The sequence below is a fragment of the Macaca fascicularis genome, chromosome 14 (assembly GCF_037993035.2).
Source record: "Macaca fascicularis isolate 582-1 chromosome 14, T2T-MFA8v1.1".
Lineage (NCBI taxonomy): Eukaryota > Metazoa > Chordata > Mammalia > Primates > Cercopithecidae > Macaca > Macaca fascicularis.
Window position 1 is genome coordinate 42,544,806 of NC_088388.1, and position 27,492 is coordinate 42,572,297.

The 27,492-nt window shown below is 37.3% G+C and overlaps 1 long non-coding RNA gene across 4 annotated transcripts in view; it reads right to left on the reverse strand.

Moving 5' to 3' along the window:
- The window catches only part of LOC102139027 (uncharacterized), a 352,230-nt gene that overhangs the window by 34,840 nt on the left and 289,898 nt on the right, over nt 1-27,492 (reverse strand). For 3 of the 4 annotated variants that reach the window (XR_010580858.1, XR_010580860.1, XR_010580859.1), the window contains one exon: nt 17,395-17,519. The exons of the other annotated variant lie outside the window; for it this stretch is intronic. This is a non-coding gene — a long non-coding RNA (uncharacterized lncRNA). The remainder of the gene's footprint in view (nt 1-17,394; nt 17,520-27,492) is intronic. 4 annotated transcript variants of the gene reach the window in all.

A 27,492-nucleotide genomic window follows, 5' to 3' on the forward strand; every position in this document is an offset into this window, starting at 1 on the left:
TTGATCCTGGTTTATAATATTTTAATTTTACTTGTCTCTAGTTTTATAAAGAACAGGGACTTTAAAAAAATCTTCTGGAATATAAGCAGCTTTTGGATTTCTTTCTTTTGGATGGATTTATTTTCCTTTGGGAAAATATTGTTATAAATTTTGATGAGATTTTTCTGATACTATGTTTATTTATTATATTTGATTGCAAAGTTCTTTGAAAGTTTTTATATATTTTTTTTTTGTTTTCACAATCCCAGTTGTTCTGCTACTAACCCAATACATCTATTTACAAAAGAAGTTACATGAGTCTCTTTTTTCTCCATCTTTTTGTTTACATAGGCAAATTTCTCCTTATAATGTAAACTGTAATAATATTTGAAACACGTAGTTTTATCAATTCTGTTTTACAGCAGCCTGAGAAGAGTGGAGAAGAAAACTCAGAATCTGGTCATTTATAATCAGAATTTTGATCTTCCAAATATTTCATTTATATCTTGTGTTATTTTGTTTGGTTGGTTTATAATGGACTAGGGCCCAGATCTATTGAATTGGACTAGTAAAGTGGTTCATTTTGAGCTGTATATTACCTAATTTAAACTGTTGTTCTAATTCAAAATGAATTGAACTCACTGATGTTTAGAAAATCTATGGTCCACATAAAATTTTTATCTTCATAAGACCAAGCTTCAGTCAGAAGTGTTTTACTGATGGTCATAAAGTACATTCAGATGCACATACAGTGTACTATTCCTTTATTCAGACTTCCAGCATTCAATACCTTGCTTCCAAATCCAGGCCATTTTCGCCAGGTTGGTACTTTGAACTTCAAGAAAATAAAAAGGTTATTTGTAAATTTGTGAACCTGACTGTATTAGACTGTTCTTACCCTGCTAATAAAGACATACCCAAGACTGGGTAATTTATAAAGGAAAGAAGTTTAACTTACTCACAGTTCCAAATAGCAGTGGGGGAGGTGGCTCACAATCATCGTGGAAAGCGAATGAGGAGCAAAGTCACATTTTACATGGTCGCAGGCAAGAGTGTGTGCAGGGAAACCCCTCTTTATAAAATCATCAGATCTCATGAGACTTACTCTCATGAGAACAGAATGAGAAAGACTCACTCCCATTATTCAGTTATCTCCCACCGGGTCCCTCCCATGATGTGGAAATTATAGGAGGTACAATTCAAGATGAGATTTAGGTAGGTTCACAGTCGAACCATATCAATGAATTATACAAATTGGTCTGGGATTAGATGCTTAGAGGTTAGAAGCTTAATGGGAAAACGTTCCAGAAAAATAGTTTAATACAATATAAACATACTTCTGTGGTCAACTTTTCTGAAAATATAAAATATAGGTTCAGAACACTGAAAGTTACACTGGGAATTCACGTACTGGGTTAGTAGTTATCCAACCTTGAGTATCTGGAATTCTGAAACTTAAAACAAGGTACAAAGTATTGTCCAGAGATAATTAATAGACAGGCTCAAAAAAGAAATAGAAGATCAGAATAAAATCTACATAGAGCATTTTAGAGACTCTTCAATGAAAAAAGGTTCAGATTTTATAATATAAAAACAAGAGCAGGGAGAAGGTATGGAGGATGTTCATTGAAGACATTTAGAAATTTTTAGCTGAAAGAATACCTTAAAATAATGAAGTTGGAAATGAACCAAAAATTGATTAGAACAAATGCCACATCTTCTGTATCTGTGAATACTTTTCACACTTTCATTATGAAGCTTTGGTGTAGTATAACTCACAGAGGGACTTAAAAGGATGATAAGGTGAAAATATTTCAGGCATAGGAAGTAAGTGTGAGGACTGAGAATCACAAACAGAAAAACTAAAGAATTTATCCATGTAACCAGAAACCATAAAGAGAGAGAGAAGGAGAGAGAGAGAGAGAGAGAGAGAGAGAGAGAGAGAGAGAGAGATGTTATTAAATACACTGAGAAGCAGCCGCAAGAACCCAGTAGAATATCATTTGCTCATATCAAACATTCCATTATTTGCCTTGAAGTACTGTGGGGTAGAATTTTTATCTTTAAAGAAAACTGTAATTCATCTTAGTGATCTCTGGAAGTATCTAATGTGCATATAGTAGCCATAACACACTATATATGACAGAATGTGGTAGCACACTTTAATGATTTTATCACTAGGTATTTTATCTCTTAACGAGACAACTTGTTTGCAAAACATCAAAAGATAGCATGGAGGCTGGGGAATGTAGAAGAAGGGAGACATAATTTGTTATTTTATTGAAACTGAGTTTGGCTGAATTGTGTGCCTTCATTTCTGGCTGTAGGTATACAGGCTTGTTTTCCATTCTGTCTGAAGCAGTTACTTAGAAGATAGAAATACATCAATTACCTAGTCTATCCTCAAGGAGCTCGTATTTGTTCCAACAAAGACAGACATGTAGATACACAAACATAAAAAGACAGCATAAGATCAAAAAATTATATGGGACAGATCACTTCCAGAAAGCATTGGGGAGTAATTATGGAACCCTCATTAAGGAGTTGATGTTTGAACTAAGGCTTGATGAGTTTTTGACAGACGTGGGGAGATATAGGGCAGAGTATCACAGATAGAGAAAAGAGAGTGCATTAAAGCACATGCACAAGAAAGCCCAGAATGGATGAGGACAGGATGAAGAACATTAAGTCCCAGTAAATTAGGTCAACTAGAATTGAGGGTCTGTATAATGCTCTTAGGATAATCACAATGTTATTTTCAAAATGTTCTATTCACATAATTTTGTGGTGTTAAGTATAAACCTCTACAATGCAAAATCCCTATTTTCTCTGCAGTAAAATAAATTTGGTCATCACTCTATTTTTTTGTCAATTAGTATTGTTTCAAGCTATATTTAAGTTGAAAATGCTACAGTCACATCATTAAAAATTCTATAATTAAAACATACATACTCATATTTTATCATAACTTCATACAAGAAAATTTTGTTAAAATAGTCCTCAAACATAAAATCAATAAGTTCCTAAATGAGCCAAGTGCTGCTAGAAAAAGGTATATATTGAAATTATTTATTGACTGTACTTTACTAAAAAATTTAATTTTCTTGTTACAAATAATTGGGTGATTTGGTTTCACTTTTCAAAGAAGCAATCTACAGATTAGTATTTCTCATAAAGCAGGGAAAATATAAATCTATGTCGACAACAAAAAAAAAACACTTAAGAACCAATTACATTGAATTAAATTATGTTGAAAAATTATTAAACGCAAGAAACCTGTGGAAAAGAGAAAGTGAGTTTTGGGTACAATTAATAAAAGAAACACACATTACACCAAGCACACATGCTACCAATTCTAGTTTAGAATTATATTGCATTAAATATGTTGAGCAAATAAAAAATAAATTATTAAAGTGAGAATTATCAACTGGCTTCTTTCAAAAATCAAAAGTAACTCAGGGCAATATGTTTGAGTACAGGTTTTTTTTGTTTTGTTTTGTTTTGTTTTTGTTTGTTTGTTTTTGGTAAGTTATTAACCAAATGCAACAAATTTGGATTCTTGACAAGGAGAACAGATTGCAGCATATATTAAAATGGGGCAATGTCAACAAAGTAAATGTAACTAACTTGCTCATTAAACTGGAAACATTTTTACTGTATTCTAAAAACCATATTAAACCTCTAGAGATGCAAAAACGAAAGAAAGCCTATAGTCAGAAATGTATGGAATTTTTTCCTATGCATCTTGCAGCTATAAGTGTACATGGGATTGTTTAACAAAGCTTTGTTGAGTATCTACTTTGTTCCAGGTACCGTGCTGGGCAAAATTAACTTATAAAAACAAAAGAGAATAAGAAAGAAGAGCAGAAGTAGGAGGAAGAAAAAAATCTCCTACCCTCAAGGAACCCCAAATCTATGAGTTCAGGATTTAATACCTTAAATATTTTCAGGACACACCTACAGATTGTTACGTTCCTGCTTCTTTTCAGGGTCCAGCCCAGCCTTGAGCAGACACATCAATATATGAATGAATCACAGCCTGGATTCTTAGCCTTGCACAGTCCTCTGTGAATTTTCTGTTGTAAAGTTGGGTACTATATTAACTCTATTCAAAATAACTACAATTTTTTTAAACTTTCTAAAATAGTTTTATCTGTAAAAGAGTCTCCATGGGTATATTTTCCTGTAGAGGTTGCAAAACCAAGCAACACTTTTGGGGTACTTCAACCACCCCTCCTATAAAACTCTATACCCTTGTCATATTAAAATTGTATGTTATGTCAGGCTTCCCTAGTAGAACAAAATCTCTAAATAAAACCTTTTAAATATACAATTTCTTTCAACTTGCCTGCCATACATGCTTAATAATTGCTTAGTGAATACAAGATTAATGCATAAGTGTCTAAGTTACTTCATCTAGTATACCAAATGATAATATCTCATTGGTTTCCCTGAGTATCCTTATTCCACTCACACTCTGAAGAGAAAGTATTAATGATATTCATCATTAAGTAATTTTTTCTGCATTCAAATCTCACCATTCAAATGATTTTCCAATAGTAGAGTCCCAAAAAGCAGTTTAAATAGTTACATTTGTTATAATTTTTGAAAGAAAAGTAGGGAAAATTTTATTAAGACTCTGAATGTAGCTTTACTGCCAATTCATGAAGAAAGCAATGTAATCCGTAGATACTTCATTCCACCCTTCCCTCCATCATAGTTTATAACTAATTAGGAAATGTTAAAGAGCAGAGCTCCTTACATTATTCCTGAAGTCAGCATTTTATACTTTTTTTTGCTAAGAGCTAGCACCTTTAATTCATCATATAAAGCAGCTAACTTGCTCTACTATCAAGTTATATTTTCTTGCAAATATGGTGATATGTGATGTGTGTCATTCTTCTTAAAAAATCTCCTAACATATCCTCCCTTTAATCAGATACAGTACCCTGTGGGTTCCACTAACCATAGAAATACAAGTAACAATTTATAATTATGTTTTAAAACATTTTATTAAAAATTCTGCTGAGTGTTCTGACATATGTGAGAAATGAACATACATGCAATTTAAAACTTTTTATTTTCTGACTTTTTGAGGAAGGCAGATATTAAACTCTATCATATCTCTGAGCTCAGTAATTTCTCAGTTAATATTTTTCATATACAAATATGCATACCTGTAACATAAATTTCCAGATTATGTACTTAACACTGAAGATAGGTCTCTTTGTTGCATATCATCTCCTCCCAAATGGCAGCTGGAACATCAGGGAAAGCACAATTTTGAAAGGCCAGTGAACACTGGCAACGCTGATTCTTCTACAAGGGTATCTATTAAAGATCCTTCTTGTTATTTCCTTCAGTCTTTAAACACACAGAAACCAAACAATGACAAAAAAATCTGCTTAATGAATTCTCCTATTTGCTCTTTGGCATATGAAATTATTCTCTAATAGCTGATACAAGTACTTTTTTAAACCAAAGAGTCCAGAGGGGAAGCAGAACCAAGTACTGCTGGGAGAGGGAATGGGTGATATCTGCACAATTCAGTAGCTGCAAATTAGAGCTTAGTAATGCTGAATATTGAATATGTGTAGCTTTTCCTACTGATGCACTTTTGCTTTTATGAACCACTTTGAAGGTGAACCTGATTTTTTTAATGCAAGTAATTAGTAGCATCTGCTTTTTTATTCATTAAAAAATGGTACTACCTACCGTCTTACACATTGTACTGGGGGATATTGGTAAGGTAACATTTCTAGAGCTGCTGATTATTGCTTCAAGTGGGCTTACAGTCCCATCTAATAATGAGTTTTTTGGTGCAATTTTTTTATTTTTTATTTATTTTTATTTTTATTTTTATTTTTTTTGAGATGGAGTCTTGCTCTGTCACCCAGGCTGGAGTGCAGTGGCGCAGTCTCGGCTCACTGCAACCTCCGCCTCCCTGGTTCACGCCATTCTCCTGCCTCAGCCTCCCGAGTAGCTGGGACTACAGGCGCCTGCCACCACGCCCAGCTATTTTTTTGTATTTTTAGTAGAGACGGGGTTTCACCGTGTTAACCAGGATGGTCTCGATCTCCTGACCTCGTGATCCGCCCGCCTCGGCCTCCCAAAGTGTTGGGATTACCGGCGTGAGCCACCACACCGGGCCGCAAATTTTTAAAAATAAAACAGAAAGCTTCAGTTGGATCGTATCATTGAATATCTAAAAGACAACAATGTTTTCTTTAGCTGTCATTAGCATATGTATTCTGTGGCCTATGACTGAAAAAGACCTCTACATTGCAAGAGTGATGGAAAAAATGTATTCTTGGATTGGTAGTTCCAAGAACTCTCATGCAGGGATCACACACTCAGAGAGTGAATGGAGATTGTGTTATCTGTGGGCAACCAAAAATATCTGTGGGTCCTACAAACTTACAGAGATTCTGTATTGTGCTTCTAGAGGGACTTGAGTTACGCAACAGAAAGGGGAAGAAAAGCAAATGGAAGCAAAGTAAGAGGCAAACTGTTATCACTGATGAAACTCTCAGAACTCGAGGGTAAATTCGCTGAATGTAAATGAACATACAAACAGTGACAGAAAAAAGGGGGTTCAGCAGGGAAATTGGTGTAAGTAGTGTTGCAGTTTGAATTGTGTCAATGAATAAGATATGTTGAGGTTCCCCATACCTGTGAATGCAACCTTATTTGGAAATAGGATCTTTGCAGATGTAATCAAATTGAATTAAGATTATGGGGAGGAGGAGGCCCTAATCTATTATCACTGGTGTCCTTTTAAAAACAGGAAAATATCATGTGAAGACAGGATATGCAGGGATAATGCCACGTGATGACAGACCCAGAGATTCCAGTGATGCAGCTGTCAGCCAAGAAACTGTAAGTACTGACAACCACCATCAGAAGCTAGGAAGAGGCAAAGAAGGAGTCTTCTCTGCAGGTTTCTGGGGGAGCAGGCAGGGGATGCGTGTAGCCCTGCTGACACCTTGATTTTGGACTTCTAGCCTCCAGAACTGTCAGACAATAATTTTTTGTTTTTCTAAGGCTCCCACTTTGTGCTATTTTGTGCAATAGCCCTAAGACACTAATACAAGTAGCAATAACAAAAAGGAAACAAGTGGAAGAGACAATGACATTTTTTAGACTGCCTAAGCAAACTTAGTCATAATTTTGAACTACCCTGAGTTCTTGTCAGAAGGGTGTTATTGGGCTCCAGATGAAATAATTACTTGTACTTTCTGGTTGATCCAGACTACACTGCAATCTTTGAAATTAGGAAGGAAGCAAATCATGTTTTCATGTGCTTTAAATTGTGTTTCTCCATTTATTAACATATATTTTTGAAAGCCTGCAAACATGCTGATCTCTAGAATTTAAAGGTTAAGCCCAGCACTGTCTCTCAGGAGAGAGCATGTGCCTGACTGTAATTAATTTTATTAATTGATATGTGAAAAAGCACATTCAAGATAGATGGTGGAGGCAGACAGAAAGCAGGACAGAGTGTTTATTTTGGAATTACACAGACCTTGGCTCCAATTCATGCTCATCAAATTACTAGTTCTATATCGTGGCATGAATAATTTAGTTTTTTAATTCTCTATGTCTTCACTTATAAAATAGTTATAGTAATATATGCCTTGTAAAATTAAGGATGCATTAAATGAGGATATATGTAATGCTTTAGAGCAGAGACTGCCATAGACTAAATGCTCAATAAACTGAAGCTTTTATTAATGATACTCATAATATAAAACAAAGCAGAAAAAAATGTAGGAAAAGGAGCAGCTATAACTGTCTGAATATATCTGAGAAGGCTTCAGGGGAAAAGTAGTTTTCAAATATTAGCAAAACAGCTAAGTAGAAATTCCTTAGGAAAGCAAGAAGACTAGGTATTTCAGGAAGAAGAAACTTGATGTGCAGAGATATGGAGACAGTTTTGTCTTCCAATGCCTATCCTCACCTGTGTGATGGGCACAGCATAAGCAGTAAGCATTCACCTAACAGTCTATGTGCTGTCCCAGCTTTCCTTGCAATTAAGTTAGGTAAAATGACATTGGGTGCTGACGAATGAATCAGGCAGAGGTGATGCAGGCTACTCCAAGTCCTGCCCCTTGGAAACATCCCCTGTGAAACCTCAGATTGCTTTTTCCTTGTCAGGTTGATCTAGGAGTCTATATTCTGAGATAACTGAGTTACAGGTTGGAGAGAGCCTGTATTCTTGTGTTGCAAAACGGAGGAGACCCTTCACTGACGTGCATTAGGCCCTGCATCAACAATAATTTTGTTGGTGTGTGTGTCACATCACTGAGATTTAGATTGCAGCACCTAACATGAATTACCCTGACAATGACAATAGCCTCTTTATAATCCCTGCTCTTTACCCTCATGTTCAACATGTAACTTTCCCATCCAACAGCTGCAAAGCTACAAAACTATCTTCAATTTGATAGTGATTGCAACCCAGCCAGCAAACCGTATGGTAAGGTAGAAGTAAATGGGCACCTGTATATATCTCCACTCTATCTTTTCACTAGTAGAAAATAATCTAGTCTTTCAATGGCCCACATCAGAAGATTTTTTATCCAACAGTACATTAATTCCTAAGTCTTAATTGCAAGATTTTAACAACACAGATAGATCATGAGTAGTAAATAGGCATAAAGCACAATATATAAATAAGAATTAAATCATTATAGCTTTTGAGAACCCTGAAGCTATTAAAATATAATTTTTAAAAAATGAGAATGAAACAAGAATATGATTTCACAGGCATAATTCAAAATAGTCTAAGTACTTATTTACTATGTGCAATTAGTTCTAAATACAAATTGAAGGGAGACATGGGAGGGCTAAAGTAAAGTAAAATTAGACTTATGAAGCTTTTCCTAATGCATAAAAATGTCTAGTCACTTAGTTCATTACAATTTTTATAAATCTAGGCCAAACAGGAAAATGAGATCCACTGGAAATAATTCAGAAGGTAAAACTAAATTAAAATAAAAGCTTATGCTAATGACACTTAACAAGGAGATTAAATCATTGTATAAAAGGAGATCCAGCCAAGAAAACAGAAATTCACACAGAAATCATTTAATACTGGTACGTTTCCCAGAGAATCTGCAGATGAATCAGCAGTTGACCAATGTGACTTTTCATGAACTGTTTAGGGGAATGAGACCCAATTTTATTGACTACTGGCACTTTGTCAATGCTTTTTTAAGATTTCCAGCAATTCTATGAATTATACATTATTTTAACATCTTTCTGGTGAAAAAACTGTGAATCAAATAAGTAACTGATATGCTCAGTTCACCAGCTAGTAAGTGAGAAAAATGGGGTTTAAATTGTCTAACTCCTTATAGTATCCCATCTATTTTATCACATGGCATAGGTAAGGGGGAAAACTTCCCCTACCTCTTGGTTTTCATAATAATATGAACAATTACTTTCACAGCATAATCAATTAGTAGCACTCTCCTAGGCAATAATATTGTATCCTTACAAACACAAAGTTCACAAGAAATGAGATTTTTTGTATATACATTTTTTGTATATATATATATTTTGTGTGTGTATATATATATATGTATAAGGAAAACCCCACATTTTGTTTTTCAGGTTCACATCTGTACTATCAATCTTAGAAATTACAAAATTCTGTTTTCCCAACTGACATTTTCAGATTTTATATTTTACTGGTCTCTTTTCACAACTTGAAGTTGCTAATATCTTCTACAGGAATAACTGGAGAAATTATATTAGTTGTCTGAAATTTCATTTGTTCTTAAGACATTTTTAAGAAAGATTATTTATTCAGCATCCTGACAAGAGAAGATGCTTTGTCAAAGAGAACAAGGAATTTGGAAACCAGAGGCTTATCTACAGGGCATTAAATTAATCCCTTTACCATTATGTAATGGCCTTCTTTATCTCTTTTGATCTTTGTTGGTTGAAAATCTGTTTTATCAGAGACTAGGATTGCAACGCCTGCCTTTTTTGGTTTTCCATTTGCTTGGTAGATCTTCCTCCATCCCTTTATTTTGAGCCTATGTGTGTCTCTGCATGTGAGATGGATCTCCTGAATACAGCACACTGATGGGTCTTGACTCTTAATCCAATTTGCCAGTCTCTGTCTTTTAATTGGAGCATTTAGCCCACTTACATTTAAGGTTAATACTGTTATGTGTGAACTTCATCCTGTCATTATGATGTTAGCTGATGATTTTGCTCATTAGTTGATGGAGTTTCTTCTTAGCATCAATGGTCTTTACATTTTGGCATGTTTTTGCAGTAGCTGGTACCGGTTGTTCCTGTCCATGTTTAGTGTTTCCTTCAGGAGTTCTTGTAGGGCAGGCCTGGTGGTGAGAAAATCTCTCAACATTTGCTTGTCTGTAAGGATTTTATTTCTCCTTCACTTATGAAACTTAGTTTGGCTGGATATGAAATTCTGGGTTGAAAATTCTTTTCTTTAAGAATGTTGAATATTGGCCCCCACTCTCTTCTGGCTCCTGGAGTTTCTGCCGAGAGATCCACTGTTAGTATGATGGGCTTCCTTTGTGGATAACCCGACCTTTCTCTCTGGTTGCCCTTAACATTTTTTCCTTCATTTCAACTTTGGTGAATCTGACAATTACGTGTCTTGGAGTTGCTTTTCTCGAGGAGTATCTTTGTGGTGTTCTCTGTATTTCCTGAATTTGAATGTTGGCCTGCCTTGCTAGGTTGGGGAAGGTTTCCTGGATAATATCCTGCAGAGTGTTTTCCAACTTAGTTCCATTCTCCCGGTCACTATCAGGTACACCAATCAGACGGGATCAAGGCTGGTTCAATATACGCAAATCAATAAATGTAATCCAGCACATAAACAGAACCAAAGACAAAAACCACATGATTATCTCAACAGATGCAGAAAAGGCCTTTGACAAAATTCAACAGCCCTTCATGCTAAAAACTCTCAATAAATTCGGTATTGATGGAACTTATCTCAAAATAATAAGAGCTATTTGTGACAAACCCACAGCCAATATCATACTGAATGGGCAAAAACTGGAAGCATTCTCTTTGAAAACTGGCACAAGACAGGGATGCCTTCTCTCATCACTCCTATTCAACATAGTGTTGGAAGTTCTGGCCAGGGCAATCAGGCAGGAGAAAGAAATAAACGGTATTCAATTAGGAAAAGAGGAAGTCCAATTGTACCTGTTTGCGGATGACATGATTGTAGGTTTAGAAAACCCCATCATCTCAGCCCAAAATCTCCTTAGGCTGATAAGCAACTTCAGCAAAGCCTCAGGATACAAAATCAATGTGCAAAAATCACTAGCATTCTTATACACCAATAACAGAGAGCCAAATCATGAGTGAACTCCCATTCACAATTGCTTCAAAGAGAATAAAATACCTAGGAATCCAACTTGCAAGGGATGTGAAGGACCTCTTCAAGGAGAATTACAAACCACTGCTCAGTGAAATAAAAGAGGACACAAACAAATGGAAGAACATTCCATGCTCATGGATAGGAAGAATCAATATTGTGAAAATGGCCATACTGCCCAAGGTAATTTATAGATTCAAGGCCATCCCCATTAAGCTACCAATGACTTTCTTCACAGAATTGGAAAAAACTACTTTAAAGTTCATATGGAACCAAAATGAGCCCGCATTGCTAAGACAGTCCTAAGCCAAAAGAATAAAGCTGGAGGCATCACACTACCTGACTTCAAGCTATACTAAAAGGCTACAGTAACAAAAACAGCATGGTACTGGTACTAAAACAGAGATATAGATCAATGGAATAGAACAGAGCCCTCAGAAATAATACCACACATCTACAACCATCTGATCTTTGACAAACCTGATAAAAACAAGCAATGGGGAAAGGATTCCCTATTTAATAAATGCTGGGAAAACTGGCTAGCCATAAGTAGAAAGCTGAAACTGGATCCCTTCCTTGCTCCTTACACAAAAATTAATTCAAAATGGATTGGAGACTTAAAGGTTAGACCTAAAACCATAAAAACCCTAGAAGAAAACCTAGGTAATACCATTCAGGACATAAGCATGGGCAAGGGCTTCATGTCTAAAACACCAAAAACAATGGCAACAAAATCCAAAATTGACAAATGGGATCCAATTAAACTAAAGAGCTTCTGCACAGCAAAAGAAACTACCATCAGAGTGAACAGGCAACTTATAGAACAAGAGAAAATGTTTGCAGTCTACTCATCTGAGAAAGGGTCAATATCCAGAACCTACAAAGAACTCAAACAAATTTACAAGAAAAAAACAAACAACCCCATCAAAAAGTGGGCAAAGGATATGAACAGACATTTCTCAAAAGAAGACATGCATACAGCCAACAGACACATGAAAAAATGCTCATCATCACTGGCCATCAGAGAAATGCAAATCAAAACCACAATGAGATACCATCTCACGCCAGTTAGAATGGCGATCATTAAAAAGTCCTGGAGAGAATGTGGAGAAATAGGAACACTTTTACACTGTTGGTGGGACTGTAAACTAGTTCAACCATTGTGGAAGACGGTGTGGCGATTCCTCAAGGATCTAGAACTAGAAATACCATTTGACCCAGCCATATAATTATTGGGTATATGCCCAAAGAATTATAAATCATGCTGCTATAAAGACACATGCACACGTATGTTTATTGCGGCACTACTCACAATAGCAAAGACTTCGAACCAACCCAAATGTCCATCAGTGACAGACTGGATTAAGAAAATGTGGCACATATACACCATGGAATACTATGCAGCCATAAAAAAGAATGAGTTCATGTCCTTTGTAGGGACATGGATGCAGCTGGAAACCATCATTCTCAGCAAACTATCACAAGAACAGAAAACCAAACACTGCATGTTCTCATTCATAGGGTGGAACTGAACAATGAGAACACTTGGACACAGGAAGGGGAACATCACACACCGAGGCCTGTTGTGGGGTCAGGAGAGGGGGGAGGGATAGCATTAGGAGATATACCTAATGTAAATGACGAGTTGATGGGTGCAGCACACCAACATGGCACATGTATACATATGTAACAAACCTGCACATTGTGCACATGTACCCTAAAACATAAAGTATAATAAAAAAAATTAATACCAGGCTTCACCAATAACCTGATAAGTCCACAGAAATGCTCAGGGCTTTTGTGATGAACTGTCAACCTTTAGGCAAAATCTCTGTTCTTTCCAGAAGTTTTCTGCCAACCACAGGGTGTATAAGGCTGCTCTTTCTTTTGAGCTATTTTGTGGCACTTTTCCCTGCACAAGAAGAAAGTTGTGAAAGCTTCACAGTTATATAAATCTCTTAGTCAATTCCCTTTTCTCTTTCTTCAATTACTACTGATATCGCTTGACTGAAGATCTCAGGAATCATATTTCCATATGTATTTAAATTATTGGAACACAGTAAAGCCATTGATATGAAAGGAGCCACCTTCTTCATTTCATTTCATAGGGAAATGAAAAATGTATAACAATAATTACATTTAGTTTTATAAAATACCTGGCTATTTACGAATGTGCTTCCAACACCTACTCTAAAGTACTCTTTTAACTATGTCACAATCCCACATTAAGAATTTCGGTCAAACAACTCTAATTAAATGTAACATTAAAAAAAATAAATTTTGTTGTCATTGCTGTTGTTGCCAGATGAATCTCTCTGTTGCTCTATTATATTCTTTGACCTAAGTTTTTCATTGAATTATTGAATTTTATTGTAATGACTCTGCAGTTTGGATTTCCTCCTTTTTTTCATTTTTACTCTCCTCTTTTACCCTTTTCTAATCTCTTTGGCTCCCTTATGATTACTTACACTTTTTAAAATTTACATTGTGTTCAAAGGTTTTTAAACATTGTTTATGAGTACAATGCAAAAGAAATACTGCATTAATTCAAAATGCATGCTTCTATTTCTCCAGTAGATTTGATCTTTGGTATAGGCAAATATCTTTTAAGGTGTTATAATATTTTTTAGGGGGAAGCGTGGGCAGGAATGATAGCAAAAAAAGAAAAAAAAAGGTTTTTATTTCTTGTTACATGTCTCACTTCAAAAAGTTTAAAGTTTAAAGCAGCAACATTGAAACATATTTGCAAAAGCTATAAAAATACATACCAGAACTATAACTCACATCTTTTAAAAATAAGTAACTTTTATTCTAACAAGCAGATCTGAAACCTGCAATTCAAAAGTAGTGTGGGTATGTTTTATTCATTTTCCAAATGGCTGTTTTGATGAATTATAGATGTCAGTTTCCTCAAATGCACTAAAGAAACTTCTCACAGGAGTCTTTCAACTGAGACATACACACACACTCTCTCAATAGTTGCCAGTGGACTTGCACACAAATCTAATGGAATGGTGCTTTTGCCCTATGCCTTTGCAGTCAACTCCACCTGGCCAGAATAAAGTGTCAGTGTTACAGCCTTGAGTCTCAAAGGCACGGAAAATCACAAATTGGATCATTTGCAAGTTTGATCTCTCAATAAAATGTGTTTTGATGCAACCATACTGTAAAGGGCTCAAATTATATTTCTCCCCATTTTCTAATTAAGTAATTCCTGAATAAGCGAAACTCCTAGACCACAGACATATACAAGAGTTCACCCTATTTTTAGGACCCCTATCCAATGAAACAGAAAAATGCTCCTTCTTGAATTTTTCAGCACTCCTTGTTTTCATAAACTATTAGTGCAATGTTGTAAAAACAGGTTTAATGACCAGGCAAGAACAGCAACAACTATTAGTTCTGTTACTTGCTTATGATGACTAAAAATGTTTCATAGCAATCAAATTTCTTGCCTGAGTCTGAGAAATGCTCATGAACGCAGAGTCAACACCTTTAGGGTAACTACTCACAAGAACTTGAACTAAACTACAATATTGATGGGTGTAGGCTGGAATAAACGGAGTAGTTACCACTGGCAGCCAAACTGCTATAGGCTCAGGGAGAATTTCATTATGATTGAAGTAGAAAGGGAAAAGTCTAAGTTACAGATGGAGAGCTGAGTATCAAATATAAATTATGAATACAACAATAAATGGCAAGAATAGCCAAGAAGGTCACAAGCCAATAAGTTAAAGAACTGGTTAGGGACTGAATAAAAGTTGGATGTGGCACAAACCTGTAGGCCACATATATGTAATTTTGTGGTATAAGAGTGAGTCTGCATGCCTAAAGAGTTCAGTACCAAGGCAGATGGTCCCTCACAATCATTAAAATAGCCCAAGGATTCTTCCCATTGACAAGCATACGGGACCCTGGCACAGCTTTTCTTAGTGTCTTCTCTCCTTGTTGCCACCAAATGTTTAGTCATTGTATATGCAACTAATGATGCTAGAAATGTTCTACAAAAAATAAAGAGAAAAGAACAATATCCCATTTGTAGAATGTTCCACTATTTCTATTACGCATTCTATTTCTATCTCTCATTATTTTTCAGAACTAGTGAGTTCTGGAAACCTGTTTATCCAGCTGAAACTTCTACAACATTATCTAGCTGCTTCATAACCCCCCTTCAGTCGTGCTCTATAATCTCACTGAGTCTCCTCATTTGAAAAATAGGAATTATACCATCTTCTACAAAGAAAAGAGCTCATTTGAGTGGCTGGTGTGTGACAAAATCTCAAAAACATGAATTATTTTGTCCTCTTTTTATGTGGTAATTAATAGGAAACATAAAATTAGACAGAGAGTTAAAAAATTGATAGGGAGAATACAGAAAATGTCAAGGATATTGAAAATGCCAGATAATAAGAATGCACGTGTTAAAAGAAATAGAATTAAAGAGAAAAGGAATATAAAATTATTACAAAGAAAATATAGAAACTGAAGAGAAATATACAGGAAAACAGATTGGTAAAGAAATCAGTAAATAGGAAAAGGAGAGGCAAAGAAAAGCAAAGTAAGAGAAATGCAAAACAAAATGCTCTGTTTTATATAAGGGAGCCTTTGCAGAACAGATTTGATCTACTGTATAATCTCTACTAGTTAGATCAAATCCACCTACAAATACATTCTTTTACACTGCAGAAATAAGGTATCTGACAAATCTGTGGAATTAGAAGGGATAAAGGAAAAGAAAACAGAACAAAAATGGGGGGAAGGCGTATTTAGAAATGAACTTTATGATGAAAGTAAATTCTGAAGTTCATGAGCATCACAGCTTCCGGGAAGTTCAAGGAGATGCTTTGTAGATTTGTTTAAGTTCTAAAATCTTTGCAACAATTCTCAAATGGTTGTAAGTATCCAGAAGGAAGTTTTAACAGAGTTTTCAGATATTCGGTTCTACGGTCTAGTCTCAAAAGTATGTGCTCCATTCTGTTCCATCCTTAATGAAAAATAAACAACCCAACACTGTGTCAACATATCTCTGGCACTGACTGCTTCCGTTTTCTTTTAGCAGTGCATGAATAATGAACTTCAAATACGTATTGCTTTCCATATCACAGCTCAGCAACATGCAAACTTCTGGAGCATTTAAAAAGGATTAAATAGTTTTCCCAAGCCCCGAGAAGCAAAACTAATAGGTATTAGTTTAATACTTTTTGATTTTAAATAAATATGATAACAAAGAGATGGTGAATATAAAGGAAAAAGGATTTGTTCAGGACACTTAATAATAGTTGTCATTAACTAAGCTCTTATGTGCCATGCATCTCCAAAAGTGCTTTACATTCATCACTTAATTTAATACAATAAACCCACAAGAAAGTACTGCTAATCTGCTAATATTTCCTTTTTTTTTTTTTTGAGACGGAGTTTTGTTCTTGTTGCCCAGGCTGGAGTGCAATGGCGCAATTTGGGCTCACCGTGACATCCGCCTCCCAGGTTCAAGTGATTCTTCTGCCTCAGCCTCCCGAGTAGCTGGGATTACAGGCATGCACCACCACCCCTGGCTAATTTTGTATTTTCAGTAGGGACAGGGTTTCACCATGTTGGTCAGGCTGGCCTCGAACTCCCGACCTCAGGTGATCCGCCCGCCTCGACCTCCCAAAGTGCTGAGATTACAGGCATGAGCCACCGCCCCCAGTTAATATTTCCATTTGATAGTGATAACTTGCTCAGTGACTTGGTTTGTCTGTGATTGAGTTGAGGTTTTGACCAAGGTTTGTCCAACTCTGTCAGACTATAATTGGAACCACTATTCTTACAGAAAGAGATGAACTCCTCTAAAAAAATTCACCTCAGAGTCCTAGAAAAGTGGAGCTGTAACAGTTTTCCAGGAAATTGGATTCTCTGGTTTAAATTTTTGCTCTGATTAGTACAAATCTCCAATCTAAACTGAGGACTGATATTCAGCTACTTTGACCAAAATACTGTCATTTTTTTTTTTTTTTTCGTATTTATTGGTCAAGGGAAATTTTGTACAAATGGAAACTGCAAGTTACCTGCGTAATGACTTTGAATGGCAGGAGCCATATAGGCAGATAGTGAAGATGAAGGCTGAAAAAGTGATCATATGGAGTGGACTCTGCCTGTAGTTGCTGAGCACAATGAGGCAGCCATGATGACCCTGGGGTGAGAAGAAGAAATACGTAGTAAAATAATTTGCCTTTTGGTTCTCATATTTTCAAGATTAACAAGCAAACCTCATAATTACAATATGCACGCTCTAAAAATTGTGTCTTCCATGGGTGCCACATAAATTTTAGCTATTTCAAATGTTGGTTATAACAGCTCAAACTGACTAAAATAATTTCCCAGGCCTAGGGTGGTGGTGGGGGTGGGGGCAAGCAAGAGAGAAAGAGAGAGAGAAACTCCAATCATTCTTTACGTAGATAGAGAATTACAAATAGCTCTCTAATTTCAAATGGTGCCTTGTCAACAGATGCTTCTTCATTTCTTGTTCTGAGTTTGGTCTCAACCTTAAATCTTTTTTGTTTTGTTTTAACTTTAAGTTCAGGGGTACATGTACATGTTTGCTACAAAGGTTACATGTGTCACAGGGGCTTGTTGTACAGATTATTTGATCACCCAGGGGTTAAACCTAGTAGCCATTAGTTATTTTTCCTGATCCTCTCCCTCCTCCCACCCTCCACCTTCAAGTAGGCACCAGTGTCTGTTATTCCCCTCTGTGTCCATGTGTTCTCATCATTTAGCTCCCACTTATAAGGAGAATATACAGTATTTGGTTTTCTGTTTCTGTGTTAGTTTGCTAAGGATAATGGCCTCCAGCTCCATTGACATCTCTGCAAAGGACATTATCTCATTCTTTTTTATGGTTGCATAGTATTCCATGATGTATATGTACTGCATTTTCTTTATCCAGTCTAGCATTGATGGGCATTTAGGTTAATTTAGTGTCTTTGCTATTGTGAATAGTGCTGCAGTGAACATACATATGCACATGTCTTTATAATAGAACAATTTATATTCCTTTGGGTATATTCTCAGTAACAGGATTGCTGGGTAGAATGGTATTTCTATCTTTAAGTCTTTGAGGAATCACCACACCATCTTCCACAGTGGTTGAACTAATTTACACTCCCACTAGCATTATATAAGCATTCATTTTTCTCCACAACCTCGCCAGCATCTGTTATTTTTTGACTTTCTAATAATAGCCATCCTGACTGGTGTGAGATGGTATCTCATTGTGGTTTTGATTTGCATTTCTCTTATGATCAGTGATGTTGAGCTTTTTTTCATATTCATGTTGGCCACATGTGTGTCTTCTTTTGAAAAGTGTCTGTTCATGCCCTTTTCCCACTATTTAATGGTATTATTTGTTTTATTTCTTGTAAATTTCCAACATTACATCTTAATGAGAGACTCCTCAGGCCTTACAGGACAGGAAGCTAAGTGATCCAAATGAGTGGAAAACATTGCAAATAGCGGAAAAAAGAAAAACAATAGAAGATGATTGATTAAATGAACAGTTGTGGATTCTGAGGAAATCTGTTAAAACCTGGGCAGATGTGGAAGTACCCAATTCAGCTAGGTCTGTTGATCATACCCAGAACACTAACTGCTTAGGCAGCTGCATAGGGTGTCACTAAATAGCAGCTACATTAAGTGACCTTAGATTTTGGCTAAAGGAAGGGCAGTAGTAGAATTAGTAAAGATTGATAATTCTACCTGAACTAGCTGTTCCAACAGAATATAGAACTACAGGAGACATTAGAGGTAATGCATTCAATTTCTCACTGGAGGCAGGAAACTTTATCAAACACATTGGAGAAAAGCCATTCAGTTTTTGCTTGAACATCTTACAAAATTAAATGCTTCCTCCTTTATAAAGAAGTATACTCCTTTCTACTGCTGGATGACTTCATGTTCAAAGATAATCCTTATGTTGAAGTAAAATATACCCCTCTGTACATTCTCCCAGTTTTTCCTTTTGATCTACCTCCTAGAACCTCAGTATATTCCTCTTCCCAAGCTGCTGGGTGAGTATCATGCATAGTCTTTTCTGCAACTTGTATTCCTGAAATGAACATCTCCAAATTCTTTAACCATACCTCGTTTGCCAATTTCCTGAGCTTCATTCTCCTGGTTACCTCCCTCTGAAATCGCTCATTGAGGGCAAACTTATTTTCTTGTTCATTTTCACTCCTATTATCACTTGCATAAAGTGGGAATTTAGTAAATGACTTCTGACATGAAAGACATGTTTAAAATGTGGCACCCAAAATACATTGTAATGTTCAACTTCCTACAAGTAACAGAATACTATATAAAACAGCAATAATTTTTTTTTAAATAGCCCTTTCCAGCCAATTCTTTCTTATTTCTGTCCTAAAATCTCTTCTCCTTTACACACTCCTCCTCCCATCTTAAGTACTATGCTCTGTTATCCCTCTCTAGTATGTAGATTTATCCTCAGAGTCAAGCATATCCATTCACATGAATATGTAGAATCTAATGATCTTTTAACTATTGAGTGTGCTTTTGTATTATGTCAGAATCTTAATGAATCAAATTTGAAACAACAGAAAACCAATGAATAGGCTTATTATTAAAATATAGGAGACTAGAGATCCTGATAAATTTGTGAATTCATTCACAATGCTTTTATTGACACTTACTAAGTGCTAGTTCTTTCACTGGGAACTGTTGATGAGCTATGTATAAGATCCATAACATGTGTTTAAAAGGTGCTATGGGAGTATTTGTGGGAAATAATTATTTTCACTGCTAACACAGGATTATTTCTACAGAAGGCTGAATAGGAGTTTTCTAGGCATTTAAATGTTATCCAGTGAAAAATTATCCTTAATGAAAAGTAATAGTATGAACAAGGATGAATTAAATCACTGAGGAATTAAAAATAAAAAACAAACTATTACGGCTAAAAAAATGCTTCAAAAAATGGAGTGAGAGATGATATTACTTTGATACATTGTAAGCAACCTTGAATGCCATGTAGACTAGTTATAGCTTAGCTGCTAAAAAGTTAGGCCCAATATTTAATATTTTCATAAAATAGAAATTGATTTTTTACTTGCATAGCAGTTCTGAGCAGGTATGATTTTGATTAGCAAGGTCATTCTTCATTTGATTGTTCAGAAACACATGACTCCATGAAAACACAGAGCCTTGTCACTCCTACGCACATTCTATCAGTCAGAAGTGAGACAGATGGCCCTGCCTCATTAAAAGGAAGAGTTGGAAATGTAGTCTAGCTGTGTACCAGAGTGCAGGAGAGAATGGATTTATTATGTTAAAGTGCATGTATGGAATTCAATAAGCATTGTGGAGCCATTGGAGTTAGTTTTCAATATGTGACTGACAGGAAGAAAGTAGGTTCAGAGGGGATGTGTATGTTCTGTACAATGAACTGAAAGAGCTGACAGTGCTTTATGAAAATCTTTTTCTTGGTTGATCAGAATGTAGAAATTTATTGTCAAATGCCAATTGGGTTCTCACTTCTGCCCCTGAACCAGTAACATATTGTGACCATAATACAACCAGCATAACATAACTAGACATTTTACTAAACATCTTTTGACAGTGTTCTTGGGAGGCTAATTTTGGGAACTTTTCCAGTACATGCACAACTGATCTGCTTTTATTTTAGCTTCTAAGTTTCATGTTAAAATGGAAAACAGAGAAATTAGATCTCCTATGTGACACGCCACAGTATATGAGCAGAGAGAAATTTAATCTTACTGAGCAGTTGACTGGCTTTTTTTTTAACCTGCACAATATTTTGACAATTGCTTCTCTTCTGTAACTGCTGAAAAAAAGGTTAATCTTGCAATATTTTTCAGGATGCTATGTACCTGTCTGTAAATGTTTGGATATACCTCCATGCAGACTCTTAGAAAGCTTTTGCTATTCTTCAAAGATAATTCAATGGAAATTATTTATCCAGAATAATATGGAGAAATTATAGTGGATCATAAAATAATAAAACCTCAGTATAGAATGAACTTTGAAAATAACCTCACCCAGCTCTCCCCTTAACGTAAAATGAGTTCTGTTGGCCCCATTGCTGACAAGTAGATCATATTCACAATGTCAGAAAGTTCAGTGTGAGGGAACCCAGAAACTTTAAGGATTCTCAATGTTATAGTGGTTAGGTTACAATACTATTCACAATATAAGATATAATACTAAAGCAGCAGTAGCAGTAAAAAAGGAACAGGTGTACTTTAAATATTTACATCCCCTTCTCCATTCACTGATAGAGTGAGCATCAAGACTGGATGATTCAAATAATCATAAAACCCCTTAACTGCCTCCTTTGTTTTACATAATTGACAATGTAACTATTACTTTTGTCCTCGGATTTTGGTGTACTCTACTTATTCTGTCCTGCTTGCTGTGCTCTCCCAATTAAGGGTCCAAAATGAATGGATTGGCAACTTGACTAATTCATTCACTCAAGGCTGATAGTAATTTAACTTTTAAGAGAAAAAGTAACTATGAGGTTAATTATGATTGTTGGTTTGTTTATGTGTTAAAAGTGGTTCAGAAAATTCACAACCATGAAGTATAATAATATGGATAACTTAGGTTATTTTGTAGTAATTCAAGAACCTCCAATTCTTATTTCTTACTCAGGCTACGTGTCCATCTCAAGTCAGTTTTGTGTTATAGTTACTCAGGAACCCAGGCTGATGGAACCTCTACAAAGGAACAACAATTGTTATTCTACCATGAAAAAAGGTGAGATCTAGAAATATCACTGAACGCTATAAACAATCACTAGATAAATGGGAAAAAAAAACATTTTAAATTGTGCTTCTAAGTAATCATTTTATTATGTAGAAACGTGTTCATATCAACCCATTTATAAACAGAAGGCATGAAAACCAAGCAAAAAAAGAATTTTTGTCTCTGGTATTTGGATATTTACAATAAAATTGAGACTTAGCTTCTAATAAGACATTTTTCCTGTGTAGAAAAACTAAAAATGAATTTGTCTTCTATAGTTTCCCAGAGTACTTATGAGGGTGCATTTTTAGCTATGTAAAGTATATGGTTCAATAAATACTTATAAATTATTTATGAAAGAGATAAATATGAAAATATTTATATATATAATACTTCAATATTATTAAGTATCAATATTATTATGATAAAATAATTACTGTGATTAATATTAAACATTAAGAAAGTTATATCATGAAAAATTAAAAGAGGAGTTGGCAAACTTTTTCTGTAAAAGACCAAAATGTTTAGGCTTTGCAGACCAAGATGCAAAACACAGAATTTTACATAAGTAAGCATTTACATAACAAGAGATAACACTATACACACAAAATTTAATTGGTGAAATGTAAAATATTATAATATTTAACACAATTTTTAATACAGTACTACCATTAAGAATAACATAGGGGGAGTGGCCAAGATGGTTGACTAGAAGCAGCTAGTGTTCATTGACTCTCACAGAGAGAAATGAAAAGGGTGAGTAAATGCAGAGCCTTCAAAGGAAACATTCAGTTACTTGCACTGAAACTAATCAAGGAAACAACTTAACCCACAGAGAACTGAGAAAAGCAAGGCAGGATGATGGCCCACCTGGGAACAACACAGGGTCAAGGAAACCTTGCCTGCCCAGGGAAACAGTGAGTGAGTGTGTGATCCCGGGAACCCATGCTTCTCCCACAGATCTTTGCAACCCTCAGGTCAGGAGATCCCCTCATGAACCCACTCTACCAGCACCTTCAGTCTGACACACTGAGCGATGTGGGGTCTCAGCATAGCAGCCACTCAAGCATGTGTGGAGACCTAGAAGCTTTAGATACTCTGGTTTTCCAGTCCTCCCAGCAAAAGTAACTGAAACTCTGGCAAAGTGGGAGGTTAGACACCCATACATATCCCGAGGAGAGGAGCTGAATCCAGGGTGAGAAGTAGTGACAGTCTGTAAACCCCCTTCCACAGCACCTGACAGGAAAGGACCCACTGGCTTGGAATTCTAGCCAGCAAATGGTAGCAATGTTGCACCTACCGGGGACAGAACTCCTTGGTGGAGGGGCCGGCTGCCATCTCTGCTGTTTGGGTGACTTAGCCAATCCAGCCTTTGGGCTATGGAGAGTCCAAACTGACCAGAGGCAGAGGGATCCCCCAGCACAATAAAACTGTTGTATCAAAACATGGCCAAACTGCTTCTTTAAGTGGGTCCCCAATCCCATTCCTCTTTACTGGGCAGGACTTCCCAAATGGGGCCTCCAGCCACCCCTGCCAGTGTTCTCTGGCCAGCAGAGATTTGAATACTCCTTGGGACAGAGCTCCCAGAGGGAGGGGCAGGCTGCCATCTTTGCTGTTTGGGCGACTTGGCCATTCCAGTCTTTGCGCTTCAGAGTGTTTGAGGGGATTAGAGGCTGAAACAGACCCCCAGCACATCACAGCTGCTCTGGAAAAATGTGGACAGGCTACTTTTAAAAGCAGGACCCCATTTTTGTTCCTGCTGACTTGGCAGGAAACCCCCAACTGAGGTCTTCAGCCACCTCCTAAAGGTGCATTCAGGCCATCAACAGGCCCATACCTCCCTGGGATGGAGCTCCCAGAGAGAGGCAGGCTGCTATCTTTGCTGTTTCACTGGTGATACCTCCAGGTACTGGAAAAAACGAGGTGACTGGGGACTGGAGCAGACCCCTAGCATACGACAGCAGCCATAAAGAAAAGTGTCCAGATTGTTATGTAGGTGCCCATTCCCAAACCTTTTACTGGACAGGTCCTCCAGGCTTAGGCCTCTAGCCACCCCCAACCAGAGCTATCAAGCCAATAGCAACTTGGCAATTCCCTGAACAGAGCCTCTAGAGGCTACTGAAAGCCTCTCTGCAGTGGAACTATACTTACTACCCTCTAACTAACAAAGGTGCAGAGAGACCTTAAGTGCCTTATCCACACCTCCAACAAGCTGCAGTTGGCCCAAGAAGAGGAGGCCAGTTCATCTCCCTTGGGTCCCACATACCCCCTGACTGCTTGTCACCAGACAGGGAACCCCTGGCTTGGACCCACAGTACAGAATCTCCATCCTGGGCTGACTGCAATGAGCGATTGCTGATCTGCATCTCTCTGGGAAGAAGTCCCCAGGATGCAAGCAAAGTAGTGGAGAGACAAGCTAGTTGATCTGGAGCCCAGAGGGTTTGATGCAGAAGCATCTGTGGTGAAGTGTGGCCAGGGACAGCCATCCCTCTAGGCTTGACTTGCCTCCATAAGAAACTTTAGCCCTAGGGGAACTGTTGTGCATGATAGCTTCAAGGGGGTCTTGCACACCAGATGGGGTGGTCCAACCTGAGCACTTCTTGGTCTGTTGACCTCTCCCAGGGCCCCAGCCAGGCCATGCATGCTTCCAGGGTAGTCTTGGGTACACTAGGGGCCCACACCATAGCTTCTGAGCCAATACCATGCCTGACAGGTGGAGAGCTCCAGAGAGGCAGCTGCTACAGACACACTAGCCTACACATTCCCTCCCCATACAGCAGCTTCCCCTGAGGCCATGGCAACTCATCACATCACTTTGCTGGTGTGTGCCCGCATGGGCAGGTTTTGCCTTACTTGCCATTCCAGTAAGTGGGAATGCAGTATACCCCAGGATCCCTGCCTACTACCATTGTAGACACAGCCTTGGCAGGCACAGGACTGGGAAGAATCACCCCTGCCAGCACCCTATGCTTGTGCTAACACATGGAGAATAAGGGATTCTTGCACACACCGAGCAATTACTCCTGCTTGTGGGGCACAGAGAAGGCACCCAGACCTGCCCTGGCCAGCAAGCTGCCCCAAATCAACACCACTTCCAGTACAATAGTGCACACAGTATCCAGAAGGGGTCCCCGAATCCCTCTTTTCAGCTGCCTTGCTTCCACCCTATGGTGAATGCCCACAGAGAGGCAGGCATCCCTGTATCTGGTAGCATTCTGCTGCAGCTACAGCAACTTGGTCCCCCCATTTCGGGAGACTTCAACCCTCAAGAAGCCAGAGAACAAATTCAGGGATCATACAAGTTCCCTAGAGTTAGACCATGCAATACAGGAGTTGGGGGCTGAATATTGGACCCCTAAAATCTTCCAGAAATGAAGCCAGTTGTCTGAATCCACCTTATACTACAATCAAACCCTCAAGGTCATCATATAGGATAAAATAAAAGAAAAAAAATCCAAAGGTCAGCAACCTCAAAGATTAACGGTAGATAAGCCCAGAAAGATGAGGAAGAATCAGCACAAGAATGCTGAAACCTCAAAACACCAGAGTGCCCTATTTTCTCCAAATGACTGCATTACCTCTCCAGCAAATATTTGGAACCAGACTGAAGCTGAGGTGGCTAAAATGACAGGATAGAATTCAGAATATGGATAGGAACAGAGTTCACTGAACTGAACAAGTATGTTGTAACCCAATGCAAGGTAATTAAAAAGCATGATAAAATACTGTCGGAGCTGACTGAAAAATAACCAGTACAAAGAAAAGTGTAACAGATCTGATAGAGCTGAAAAACAAACTATAATAATTTCATAATGCAATCACAACTATTGATAGCAGAATAGACCAAGCAGAGGAAAGAATCTCAGAGTTGGAAGACTGTCTTTCTGAAGACAAGAATAAAGAAAAATAATGAAAAGGAATGAATGAAATATCTGAGAAATATGGAATTATGTAAAGAGACCAAATCTATGAATGATTGGTGTACGTGAAAGAGATGAGGAGAATGGAACCTACTTGGAAATCATATTTCAGGATATCATCCATCAGAAATTCCTTAATCCAACTAGAAAGACCTACATTCAAATTCAGGAAATGCAGAGAACCCTAGCAAAATACTCCATGAAAAGATCATCCCCAAGATACATAACCGTCAGATTCTCCAAAGTCAAAATAAAAAAAAGTCAAAGTTCGAAAGAAAGGCCAAGTCACCTATACAGGGAATCCCATCAGACTAACAGTGGACCTCTCAGTTGAAACCTTACAAGACAGAAAAGATTGGGTACCCATATTTAACATTTCTAAAGAAAGGAAATTCTTTTTTTTTTTTTTTTTTTTTTTTTCATGCCTACAACTCTTTATTATGCCACGCCTACAACTCTTTATTATGCCAGGACCCTGGCTCTTTCCTGAGCTTTCCTCCCATAGGTTGATTTCTACTAAGGTAACGATTTTTCTACTTAGGTAACGATTCTTCTATTTCTGCTTAACCATGAGTGTTTAAATTCCATGTAATATTACATCTGAATTTGAGTACCTAGATACATACCTGCTTAAAATCAAGTTTGAAAACTGAATCTTCTCATCAAAACTTGATTGTGCGGTTGACCCTTGAACAACAGGGGTTTGAACTGGGAGGGTCCGCTTTTGCATGGATTTTCTTCCTCCTCTGCCACCCCTAACACAGCAAGACTAACCCCTCCTCTTCCTCCTCCTCTTCAGCCCACACAATGTCTCTTCCTCCTCCTCTTCAGCCCACTCAATGTGAAGACGATGAGGATGAAAGTCTTTCTGATGATCCACTTCCACTTAATAAACAGTAAGTATATTTTGTCTTCCTTATGATTTTCTTTTTTTTTTTTTTAATTATTTTTTATTATTATACTTTAAGTTCTAGGGTACATGTGCATAACATGCAGGTTTGTTACATATGTATACTTGTGCCATGTTGCTGTGCTGCACCCATCAACTCGTCAGCACCCATCAACTCGTCATTTACATCAGGTATAACTCCCATTGCAATCCCTCCCCCCTCCCCCCTCCCCATGATAGGCCCCGGTGTGTGATGTTCCCCTTCCCGAGTCCAAGTGATCTCATTGTTCAGTTCCCACCTATGAGTGAGAACATGCGGTGTTTGGTTTTCTGTTCTTGCGATAGTTTGCTAAGAATGATGGTTTCCAGCTGCATCCATGTCCCTACAAAGGACACAAACTCATCCTTTTTGATGGCTGCATAGTATTCCATGGTGTATATGTGCCACATTTTCTTAATCCAGTCTGTCACTGATGGACATTTGGGTTGATTCCAAGTCTTTGCTATTGTGAATAGTGCCGCAATAAACATACGTGTGCATGTGTCTTTATAGCAGCATGACTTATAATCCTTTG